This window comes from Felis catus, chromosome A1, assembly GCF_018350175.1.
Source record: "Felis catus isolate Fca126 chromosome A1, F.catus_Fca126_mat1.0, whole genome shotgun sequence".
Classification (NCBI taxonomy): domain Eukaryota; kingdom Metazoa; phylum Chordata; class Mammalia; order Carnivora; family Felidae; genus Felis; species Felis catus.
Genome location: NC_058368.1, coordinates 108893881 through 108905086, shown reverse-complemented (window position 1 = coordinate 108905086; position 11206 = coordinate 108893881). Strand labels below are relative to the sequence as shown.

The 11206-nt window shown below is 38.4% G+C and overlaps 1 pseudogene; it reads left to right on the top strand.

The window, feature by feature from the left end:
• Positions 1-6931: 6931 nt before the first annotated feature.
• On the top strand, positions 6932-8683 carry LOC101084162 (annotated as a pseudogene).
• The last annotated feature ends 2523 nt before the right edge of the window (positions 8684-11206 follow it).

Below are 11206 nucleotides of genomic sequence, written 5' to 3'. Positions count from 1 at the left end.
TTAAAAATTCTTATTAACTAAGTCCAGTTATGGGCTTGCAGACTGCTTTTCTTCTGTGTAAGAACCATATGTTCATGTTTCTTTGCATTTTTTGTATTTTTAGGGTGTGAAATTGGAAATTTAAAATCTTGTAGTATGGGAACTCTGGAAATTAGATTCCCGCTCATCCAATTCCCAGCGTTTGTTGTTGTTTGTGCTGTTTGTGAGTGACTTTCACAGTGTCATTCTATATTGTATGTATTTATTTTCTTGTGTGGCCTCTTACATCTCTGCTTGGTTAGTTTGCAGGTCAGCTAATTGTTAGACCAGTATTTCCTTAGATATCTGGAACCAAAAGTCTCTCAGCCTTTTCTGATGGACTTGTGTGGGTGTCAGGGCACACCTTCAATATTCTGGCAGGCAGTTTACAATTCTGCCTTAACTTTCACATCTGGCCTGTTCAGAGACTCAAGGACCGTGGGACATGAGAAATTAGGGCCTACTTAGGTCTTTCTTGGTATTATACACAGTACTGTACATGTGTGTGGCATTCTAGAGTTCTGAGTCTATGTTTGGATCATTAATGCTGTCTGTGAACATCTTGAATTCCCCCGGTTTTCCTTTATGCTAAGGGTTTTGATGGAAAAAGTGGACAATATGCAAGAACAGATGGATAATATAAGCAGAGAGTTGGAACTTCTAAGAAAGTTTCAAACAGAAATGCTAGAACTAAAGGTATTGTAACAGAAATGAAAAAGGTTTCAATGGGCTTATCAGCATATTGGAAGGGCTGAGCAAAGAAGCAATGAGATTTGAAGATGTGTTAACAGAAATTTTCCAAACTGAAGAGAAAATTTATGTAAAACACATAATATGTAAGAATTGTGGGGAAATTACAAAAGGAGTAACATATGCACAGTGAGAACAGCAGAAAGATAAGAAAGAACAAAATGAGGAGAAAAAATATTTCAGGTAATAATGGCTTAGAATTTTCTGAAAGTAAGGTCAGATACCAAACTACAGATCCAATGATCTCAGGGAATTCCAAGCAGGAAAAATACCAAAAGTTCTACACTTAGGCATTTCACATTCACACTGCACAGAATAAAAGACAAAAAATCTTATGTGGTGCCATAGAGAAAAAAACCACCTTTACTATAGAGCTTTAAGGGTAAAAATTACATCAGATTTCTGTTCAGAATTATGTAAGCAAGAAGAGAAAGGAGTAAAATGTTTAAAGTGTTGGAAGAAAAAAACAACCAAACTAGAATTCTGTATCCAGTGAAATTATCCTTAAATAGTAAGGTGAAATAAAGACTTTATCAGACAAAAATTGAGTGAGTTGTTTCTGGCAGACCTACCTTGCAAGATATGTTAAAAGAAGTTCTTTAGAAAGAAGGAAAATGATATAAGTTAGAAATTTGAGTCTATATAAAGAAAGGGTCTTTGAGAAATTAATGAAGGTGAAATAAAATCTTTTTCCCCCCAAAATAAAATCTTCTACTTGTCTATCTTAGACCTGGTCTAACAGATAAGTTTGTTCAAAGTAATAATAGCAGCAGTATATGTTAGGTGATTATAGTTTATGCATAAGTGAAATGAATGACAGAAATGTTATAAGGGATGAAAGGGGAAAATTGGGAATACTCCATTATGAGGTATGTGCACCAACCATGAAGCAGTAGATCGTTACTTATAAGTGGACTTGAATTGGTTGCAAACTCTTAAGCAACCACTGAAAGTTCTTTTTAGAAGATGTGGCATGTTAACAGGAGATAAAAAATGGAATCATATAAAATGCTCAAACCAGAGAAGGCAGAAAAAGATTAGAAGACTAAGAAACGAAGAATAAGGGCAATGAATAGAATAACAAATATGGTATGTATTAATCCAACTATATTAAAAAACACTTTAAATAAGAATGATCAAAATTCACCAATTAAACGACAGAGACTATCAGAGTGGATTAAAAAAAAACAGACCCAACCACATATTGTCTGTAAGAAACCTGTTGTAAACACAGAGACACATATATAATAGAAGTAACATGTTGGAAAAAGATATACCAAGCTAACACTGATCAAAAAGAAGCTGAAGGGGATACCTGGCTAGCTCAGTCAGGAGAGCATGTGACTCTTGATGTTGATGTGGGTTCGAGCCCCACATGAGGTGTAGAGACTACTTAAATAAAAAAACTTTAAAAAGAATAACAAAAGGAAGCTGAAGTTATTATATTGAATTCAGACAAAGCAGATTTCAGAGCAAAGATAATTCCAGTAATAAATAAGGGCATTATATAATAAGCTTATTCTTCAAGAAGACAGAACAAATCTGAATGTATGTGCTCCTGACAGTATAGTATCAAAACTCATGAAGCAAAAACTCATAGAACTTAAAGGAGAAATAGAAATATCTATTATTGTTAGACACTTCAATATGTTTCACTATCAGTAATTCACAGAGGGAGCCAGCAGAGAATCAGTAATGACATAGTTGAACTGAAAAACACCATCAGTAAGTTGAATCTAATTTGCACTTATAGAATACTTCATCCAACAAAGGCTACATATATATATTCTTCTCAAACTCACATGGAACATTCACCAAGATCATATCTTCAGACTTAAAACACATCTTAACAAATTTAAAAGAATATAAGTCATACAAAGTATGTTCTCCGACCACAACAGAATTAATCTAGAAATCAACAACAGAAAGAAACTGGAGAATTCCAAATTATTTGGAGATTAAGCAATGCACTTTTGAATAACATATGGGTCAAAGTAGAAGTCTTGAGAAAGTTAGAAATTTTAATCTAATGAAAATACAATTTATCAGATTTGATGCAGCAAAAGCAGTGATTGGAGGGATGTTTGTAGCACTGAATATATATATATATATATATACACACACACACACACACACACACATATATATGTATATTTATATTAGAAGAGAAGAAAAATCTAAAAGCAAGAATCTCAGCTTCTATCCTAGGAAACTGGAAAGAAATAAGAGCAAACTAAGTCAGAAGTTAAGAAAAATAATAATAAAAATTAGAGCAGACATCAATGAAATTGAACAGGAAAACAATAGAGAAAATCAACAAAGCCACAAGCTGATTATTTGGAAAGATGAATAAAATTGATAAGCCTCTAGCCAGGCAATCAATAAAAAAGAAAATACGAATTACTAATATCAGAAATCAAAAAAGGGCCATCACTAGTGATCCTATGGGCATTAAAAGGGTAATGAAGGATAAGTTATGTTTCTATACACCAGTAATGAAGCAGCAGAAAGAGAAATCAAGGAATTGATCGCATTTACAATTGCACCAAAAATCTAAGATACCTAGAAATAAACCTAACAAAGAGATAAAAGAACTATACCCTGAAAACTATAGAAAGCTTATGAAAGAAATTGAAGAAGACACAAAAAATGGAAAAAGATTCCATGGTGATGGATTGGAAGAACAAATATTGTTAAAATGTCAATACTATTCAAAGCAATGTACATATTCAATGCAATTCCTATCAAAATGACACCAGCATTCTTCACAAAGCTAGAACAAATAATCCTAAAATGTGTATGTATGGGACCAGAAGAGACCCTGAATAGCCAAAGCAATCCTGAAAAAAAAAAAAACAAAAAACAAAAACAAAAACAAAAAAAAAAACCTAAACCTGGAGGCATCACAATTCCAGACTTCTAGCTGTATTACAAAGCTGTAATCATCCAGACAGTATGAGACTGGCATAAGAACAGACACACAGATCAACGGAACAGAATAGAAAACCCAGAAATTGACCCACAAAGTTATGGCCAACTAATCTTTGGCAAAGGAGGCAAGAATATGCAATGGAATAAAGACAGTCTCTTCAGCAAATGGTGTTGGGTAAAGTGGATTGCGACATGAAGAAGAATGAAACTGGACCACTTTCTTACACCATACACAAAACCAAATTCCAAATGGATGAAAGACTTAAATGTGAAACAGGAGGCCATCAAAATCCTAGAGGAGAATACAGGCAACAACCTCTTTGACCTCAGCCGCAGCAAGCTTCTTACTTGACATGTCTCCAGAGGCAAGGGAAACAAAAGCAAACATAACTATTGGGACCTCATCAAGATAAAGACTTCTGCACAGCAAAGGAAACAGTCAGCAAAACTAAAAGGCAATCTATGGAATGGGAGAAAATATTTGCAAATGATATATCAGATAAAGGGTTAGTACCCAAAATCTATAAAGAAGTTATCAAACTAGTACCCAAAAAACAATTCAGTGAAGAAATGGTCAAAAGACATGAATAGACACCTTTCTAAGGAAGACATCCTTGGGGCACTTGTGGCTCAGTTGGTTAAGCGTCTGACTTCAGCTCAGGTCATGAACTTGGGGTTCGTGAGTTCAAGCCCTGCATCAAGCTCTGTGCTGACAGCTCTGAGCCTGGAGCCTGTTCTGGATTCTGTGTCTCCCTCTCTCTCTCTGCCCTTCCTCCCCTCTCTATCTCTCAAAAATAAATAAACATTAAGAAAAAGAAGAAGAAGACATCTAGATGGCTAACAGACACATGAAAAGATGCTCAATGTCACTTATCATCAGGGAAATACAAATCAAAACCACAATAAGATGCCACTTCACACCTGTCAAAAAGGCTAAAATTAACAACTCAGACAACAACAGATAATGGGGAGGATGTAGGGAAAGGGGACCCTTTTGCACTGCTGGTGAGAATGCAAACTGGTACAGCCACTCTGGAAAACAGTATGGAGGTTCTTCAAAAAAGTAAAAATAGAACTCCCTATGACCCAGCATTTGCACTACCAGGTATTTTTCCAAAGGATACAGGAGTGCTGATTCAAAGGGGACATGCACTCAGATGTCGATAGCAGATGTCAACAATAGCCAAAGTATGGAAAGAGTCCAAATGTCCATCAACTGATGAATTATCCATTCATCCATCAGATGTGGTGTGTGTATATGTATGTATACACACACAATGGAATATTACTCAGCAATCAAAAAGAATGAAATTTTGCTTTTTGCAACAACATGGATGGAACTAGAGTGTATTATGCTAAGCAGAGTAAGTCAGAGAAAGGCAAATATGTGATTTCACTCATACGTGGAAATTAAGAAACAAAATAGATGAACATAGAAGGGAAGGAAAATTAAGATAAACACAGAGAGGGAGACAGCCCATAAGAGACTCTTAAATACAGAGAAAAAACTGAGGGTTGCTGGAGGAGTGTTGGGTGGGGGGATGGGCTAAATGGGTGATGGGCATTAAGGAGGGCGCTTGCAGGGATGAGCACTGGGTGTTATATGTAAGTGATGAATCACTAAATTCTGTTCCTGAAACCGATACTACAGTATATGTTAACTAACTTGGATTTAAATTTAAAAAAAAAGTTTGGGAGGTCTTATTAATTACCATCATAAAAGGTACAGGACTAAAAATTTGAAACCTTGAATTATAGTCCCAGCTCTGCCACTTACTGGCTTTATAAACTTGGGCAGTTTACTTTCACATTATCATCTCAGTATTGTCATCAGATGAGAGGTTGGAAAGGACCCTGTGAATGCTGACATTGTAAGGATTCTAAAGATTCTCATATGGCATTTCTCAGCCAAAAATGACAGTTGTGGCGTTTGCAGAAGGAATGACCTCTGAACCCCCATGTCTCCCCTCATTTTCTACCCCATCTGCTTCTTCTGACTCACATTGGTCCCCTTTTCTCTCTTCCTCAGGCCCTCCTCTTCTGCCCGATTTTCCCTGTTCAGTTATTTCTGACAGAAGACAAAGGGCCTGTAATTGTCCAAGTAAATCAAAGGAGTTAGCTGATCACTGGGTTGTTAGAAGAAACAGCAGAATTTTTCCAGGTATGACTTGAGTCCATCTGAGTAGGTAATCTCTCTGCTAATCTCCTGTTCTTGCCATTTCCCATAAAATTTTTTATTTATTTATTTTGAGAGAGATGTGGGGAGGGGCAGAGATAAAAGGGAGAGAAAGAATCCCAAGAAGGTTTCATGTTCAGCACGTGGAGCCTGATGCTAGACTCAGTCTCACAACCATGAAATCATGAAGCCGAAATCAGGAGTCAGATACTCAACTGACTGAGCCACCCAGGCATCCCACCATTTTCCATCTTGCATTTGATTCATGGTTACCTCTAGTCTGAAGCTTCCCATACTCACTTTTGGGGACACTGTCCTTGAAATGTCCTGAGCCCCACTTCTATGCGCCTTCCCACAGAAACCTACCCAGTCTGATTGTTGGTTGCCTCATCCTTTTTCCTCTGGGTCCACAAATGGCTGAGGGTTTAAGAGCATGAGCTAAGGAACTAGAAAGCCTGGGTGTGAATCACAGCTTTGCTACTTTCTAGCTTTCTGACCTTGAATAAGTTCCATATCCTCTTTGATCCTTAATTTCCTCATCTAGATACAGGTGCCGGATAAACTGCTTATTGTATCTTCACTTAGGTGCAGGCTTGGGAATACAGAGTTCCTAGACTGCCTTGAGGGTTGTCCACCTAGTTAACCCTGTTTGTTTTTTTACTGCCAGGTTGGTGACTATGGTATTGGAGGATTCTTTGAACCTCATTTGAATTATTTTTTGGTAAGGGCAAAATGTTACTCCTCTGAGCTGTGTTTAGAGTGGCAGGAGAAGGTCAGAGCTCATATGCAAGGTTTGTCTTCTTCTCATGGGGCCTCTAAATTATTAAAGATAAATCTTTAGGGACTGTTTTAAAATAACACCCCAGAAGAGAAAAAAAGCCTTTACCCCCTTCTCCTAACGTGATGATGTTTCCTTCAGCACCTGGAATTGAGATGACTTCTTGGGATGGAAAGTGATAGAGAACTGCCCTTGGTTCCTGAGACAGGGGTTAGGGGTCGCATGTCATCTGGGGCAGGTTCCCCTCGGTGCACCCCCATGGAGGAGGCCAGGTGCGCATGGCTGCAGCCCTAGATGCTCTCACCTCCTCCTGTATGGCAAGGAAGGCACTGGCTGCGGGAGCTCAAGAGGGGGTGGCCTGTGCAGCCTGTGTGGGCATGTGAGTGGAGGTGATCAGGGCCAGATAGTGGAGGGGAAGCCACATGGCCAGCCTCCAACTGGGGCTCGAGCTACTCTGCCTGGGTTTAAAACTTTAAATGAGAGTAAAGAGTAACATTTATAAGAAAATGGGAGTGAATAGTCATCTCTAAAACCTCTTTCCGCCTTTTTTCATAAGAGAGACCATATTAAACTTACATATTTGAAGACTGCATAATCCTGCCTCCAGCGCCAGTCATTTCTCTGTTTTGTGATCACTGTGACTCATAAGAACTTTTTCAGTAACGAATGCAGTGATCCAGGGGCATGGAAAATACAACTTTTACACTGTTCTGGGATTGGCTATGAGCTCCAGCATTTTCATTGGCAAGAGTTTCATTTTGAAAAAACAAACAAACAAAAAAACCCAACAACAACAAAAAAAACAAAGTCTTCTGCAAGTTGCCAGGAAAGGCTCCAAGAGAGCAGGTCAAGGTGGCCATGCATATCTTAAAGAATCATTGTGGTGGGCTGGATTGCTATCAATGGGAGCAGGTGAGGTGGCCAACTTTGCTGCATATGCCTTTGCACCAGCCACCCTTGTGACTTCATTAGGAGCTCTCAGCATCCCAGTAAGTGCATCCTTTCTTCATACACCCACTCTAAATGAAAGACATAATTTTCATGGGAAAATTGGTTGTTTGCTAAGTATTCTAGAATCTATAGTTATGGTCATTCATGCTCTAGAGAAGAGGAGATCAAGACTTCAAACGAAATGTCTCATAAGCTGGGAGATCCAGGTTTTGTAGTCTTTGCAACCCTTGTGGTCATTGTGTCATTGATATTAATCTTTGAGGTGGGACCTTGCCATAGACAGAAAAACATTCTTGTGTGCATAGAAATCTGCTCTGTAATCAGAGTGTTTTTGTTGTCCTGTGTTAAGGGCTTGGGCCTTGATATCAAAGAGATGTTTGCTGGAAAGTCTGTGTTGTGACATCTGGCCAGGATTCTGCTGCTGAGCCTTATAGTCTATGAGAGCACACAGATTAATTACCTGGGCAGGGCCCTGGGTATATTCAATACTTTCATTCTCACTTCAGTATATTACATATTTTTTACAACCTCAGTTTGAACTGGTTCAGCTATTCTTTTTTTTTTTTTTTTTTTTTTTTTGAGAGAGAAAGAGAGAGAGAGAGTGCACACACACGCTCATGAGTGGGGGAGGGGAAGAGATAGAGAGAAACACAGAACCTGAAGCAGGCTTCAGGCTCTGAGCTGTCAGCACAGAACCTGACATGGGGGTCAAACCTACAAACCACAAAATCATGACCTGAGCCAAAGTCAGACGTTTAACCAACTGAGCCACCCCGGTGCCCCATGTTTAGCTGGTCTTTTTAAGAAGTGGCAAGATATGCCTATTGATGATGTCGATGGTACTTTGATGGTACTTTTACAATCATTGTGGGAATATTCTTGTTGCATGCCTCTAAAGATATCAGCTTTATTCTAGGTAGTCTCCCTTTGTCTTTTTGAAAGACAAAAAAGCAGTGAATGGCAATCTCTCTAACATGTATGAAGTTCTTAATAATAATGAAGGAAGCTTAACCTGTGGAATTGAAGAACACAGTGATGAAAATATCTCCTGAAGAAATGGAAATCTCACAGCTTTTTAAAAATTAGTGCAATTAAAAGATGAATCTATAATTGGATTATAAAGTGGATTTGAGTATCAGAATGTGACTGAAAAAGCATTGTTCTCAACAAATGTTCTCTAGAGACAATCTTTTTTAAAGTTTCACTGAAATTGACCAAGAAATTATTTTTCTTATATTTACATGTTGGTAGTTCACTAAAATGACTTCATTACATGGCCAATTTCTATTGGCCTTGTATTAATATAGGCCAATTAATATAGGCAAAAGTGCCAAATTAATATAGGCAAAAGTGCCAAATCTAAGTGCATTGACAGTTTTAAGTCCATAAAAATGTTTTATTTTTTCATTGGTGATGACAGTCTGAAATGTACATTTGTCATCCCAACTCCATCAATCCCTGACCATTTGGAGGGTTTTTGATTTAAAAAAGAAGAAAATTTTCCTAATCATTATACTGTGATTTACCTTACCTATACAAATGATTTTAATTTTGAAATGTTAGCTTAAGAGAATCCTGTTATTAAATGAAGAATAACTCATTTACAAAAGTAAAAATGGTGGAGAGTTGCCCAGTGGAAATCTTTCTCATGCTATGACTTACCACCACACATTTGATGTTTTCCTATTCCTTGATGGCACCTTGCTAAACCAGAGCATCCTGCTTCTCTCAGGCAGTAGCCTGACTGATTTCATTCTTCACTTACTCTAATTCCTTGATACCTGGAACCTTGATTACCATTTTACATCAGCTCTTATACTTTTCAGTATATTTTCATGAGTTACATTGTCACTTGTATATTCTGACAACTCTGGGAAATAAACTCAAAAGATTAGTTCCTTAAATTTAGCTCATGTTATAATAAAAAGAAAAATTGAAACCATTAAAAAAAAAGAGGGTAAGAGAGAACCACACAGAATCCTTTGCTCCCACCTGTGGCCCCTCTTGTGCTAGGTTCCTCTGCCTCTCTGCAGGTGAGAGGCACTCACTTCTCTGTTGACATGAAGAGCACTGGAGTCTATTACTGTTAGCTCCAATACTTTAGCCCAGCGCAGTTCCCTGGTGTGGCTGAACCAAAAAGAAAGAAAAGATACACATTTTGTCCTTTGGGACAAAATTAGGAAACTAGACAACAAATGTTCTTTAGCAGATTTCATGTGCTGGTTATTGTCCTGGGAATTAGGGCTAGGAAAGCAGAGAAGATAGTACCAGTTCTCATAGAGAGACCATAGTGTTTTTTTTTTTTTTTTGACAGACATGCATATGAACAGCTACTTTCTAAATAATTGGAAAAGCATTAAAGGACGTATGTGTGCAGTGGTCCTGAGTCCCAGTGAATAGGCATACAACCTGAACATTCAGAGAAATCTTCCTGGAAGAGCTAGCTCTAAGCTAAGACTGTTTCTTTAAACCTGTACCTTCATGAGACGATGTCCCTGTAATATAGTCTGAGGGCAACTCTCTCTGTAGTCAGAATGGACCCACTGGTTATGGGAATACGGGAAACCATATTCTTGGTGCTGCCAGGAGCAGCTTTCACAGAGGAAAACACATAGACGTTGAAAGCAAAAGCCAGCCTTGTCCTATTGATAAGCTCCCTTTGTGATTCTGATAGGGAATCTTAACATAATTATGTTGTAAGATGGCCGACAGGACTGAGAGGGTAATTCCAGTCCCCACCCCAAGACTCCCTTCAACGTTCTTCTTCCTACCCCGCTTGCCACATGCACCAAATTACTACTAATGCGGAAGTAACTACTATAAATTGTCCCCCATGCTTGCGCTCAGAACTCAGACCTCTGGAGAGCCATCTCCTCTGAGCCCACCAGGGTGAAATAAACCTCCTGCCTTCCAAGATATCTGAGTGCCTCTTGGTTCTTCCGCTGGGTGATCCAGACCAGGTTCCGTAACAATTCTAACTGAACTTTTCCTGACTTGACCAGCCCTAGGATAAAATGTTTTCTCAGGGTGGCATATACTCCTTTTTAGTCATCTTTTTTGATCCATTTCCTGCTTTGAGTTTTCTGTCTCCATCATGGACAAATGTATGAATTGGTGGTTTGTTCTGTGAATGTAACACTTAGTTCCTCTATTGGCCCTTCTTGCCTAGGTTCTCTTCTCAACTGCCTCTCTGATCATCTCCATCCTGAAGGGGTGAGGTGACCTCCATTTGGCTGTGATGAGCTTCTCTTTCTTACATCACATCCTTAACTATAATGGATGGGAAAGCAACTGTTTTTTGTGCTTAACTAGTTAAGTCTAAGACCTGCATATTCACTTTGACATAAATTTCACAGGGATTTGACACTGAGCCTTTGGAGACTGATGAGACAGGGAATCAAGTGGCCACATTCATGAGTTATATAAGTATGATCAATACTGGATTGCCCTGTAGGCACACCAAGGAATTTATATTTTTAAAAACACACTAGAAAATTCTAATGATTAACCTGGTATTGTTATGCCCAGAATTCGTGATCCCCAAAGACCACCAGGGAGCCGAGTCCAATGCAAAAGCAAAGAGCCTTTATTCGAGCTAGCTT